The following is a 1,918-nucleotide window of genomic DNA, read 5'->3' on the forward strand; positions in this document are numbered from 1 at the left end:
ATACTGCCGGGTCCTCCTGATCAACGGAGGGCCCAGCCGGGGGGGAGATAGGGGGCGCCTGGATAGGCGGGGGAGGCGCGCAACAAGGCGCGCCTCTCCCCCTGTGACACGCAGTCACACCAGGCGCCTCTGGGAGGGGGACAGGGCGGCCGGTCTGCAAGGGCGGGCTTTTAGGCCGCTCATCCCCCTCCCCGAGAACGGTGACTCCTGACCGAGTGGGGCGGAGGGGCTAAGTTAGCCTCTCCGCCCCCCGTAAAACTCGGTCGGGAGCGTAGGGGCGGGCCGGGTCCGGACGGGACCGGGCCCGGCCAGCAAAAGCCCCTACAAAGGAGGTATGGCCGGACGGGGGGGCCCACGTCCGGCCACTGAAGAGGGCGAATGGGTCGGGGGGAATTCCCACCGACCCAGGAAGGGGGCGGGAGCAACCACCCCGCCCTGCGGCCGAGGGCGCCCTGGAAGTTATGCGCAAGCGGTTCCCGGGACGCCCTCGTTATGGCCGCTTGGGGCCCGGCAGAGGTTTTAGTGAATAGGCCCCCTCCGGCAGTTAGCTCCGGAGGGGGAGAGTCCCACACTACCCCTGGGAAAGTCCCGATTTCCCGGGGGTGTGCGTAACGCATTTCCTCTGCCTCAAAAAAAAAAAAAAAAAAAAATTATTAAAAATACTAGATAATAAGTAATTATCAATGATTCTTAGTATGATATTTCTATAAGGGATGTACAAAATAATACTCTTTGTATATCTGCCGATAGTAAATTCTTTGATATAAAAGAGATCAAAATACGACATGTAACATGGCCTTCAATGACGCTACACACAAAAATTACGTGGATGAGAATTTTAAAGTGTGGAGACTCTTATAGAAATATCATACTAAGAATCATTGATAATTACTTATTATCCAGTATTTTTAATACTGAAAATAAGTAATTATCAATGATTCTTAGTATGATATTTCTATAAGGAGAGAGCAGATCGGAAAGTATGTGAATGAGAATATTAAAACGTTGAAAGATCAACTGGAAGAGAATATTAAAACGTTGAAAGATTGACTAGAAGAGAATATTAAAACTTTGAAAGATCAATTAGAGGAGAATAGTAAAACGTTGAAAACTGAACAGGAAGTAATCAGGGTGAAAAACATACAGAGTATGAACGATCTTCATCAAAACATCAATCTGTTAGTTGATATGATACAAGAAATTAAACACAAGAAGAAAAATATTAATATGACAGAAGAGAAATAAATCTAAGACAAAAAATACGAAAGTAGAAGAAAGTAAATTTATAAAAAAAAATAAATATTAGGTGTACAACTTTGCTTCCGCTGTTTTTTTTTTTTCGAAATTCGAGACTTTATTGTAAAAAAAACTAGTTATACATTTATGATTCAAAATATTGTCCATCGCTGGCCACTACTTTCTCCCATCTTTCGGGCAGCGTACGAATCCCGCGTCGAAAAAACTGGTCATCTTTTGAGGCGATCCACGAATTGATCCAATTTTTTATTTCTTCATAAGACCGGAAGTGCTGGTCAGCCAGGCCGTGTGCCATTGATCGAAACAAGCGATAGTCAGAGGGAGCAACGTCTGGAGAATACGGCGAATGGGGTAGGACTTCCCATTTCAACGTTTCCAAGTATGTCTTGACTACTTTCGCAACATGGGATCGAGCATTGTCATGCTACAAAATCACTTTATCGTGTCTCTCGTTGTATTGCGGCCGTTCGTCTTTCAATGCTCGGCTCAAACGCATCAATGGCGTTCGATACCGATCGCCTGTAATTGTTTCAGTCGGTTTTAACAGCTCATAATACACTACGCCGAGCTGGTCCCACCAAATACAGAGCATGACCTTGGAGCAGTGAATATTCGGTTTGGCCGTCGACGTGGAAGCATAGCAGGGAACTCCCCATGATTT

The sequence above is a fragment of the Odontomachus brunneus genome, unplaced genomic scaffold (assembly GCF_010583005.1).
Source record: "Odontomachus brunneus isolate Ranch 3 - 2012 unplaced genomic scaffold, Obru_v1 Obru_scaffold_305, whole genome shotgun sequence".
NCBI lineage: Eukaryota > Metazoa > Arthropoda > Insecta > Hymenoptera > Formicidae > Odontomachus > Odontomachus brunneus.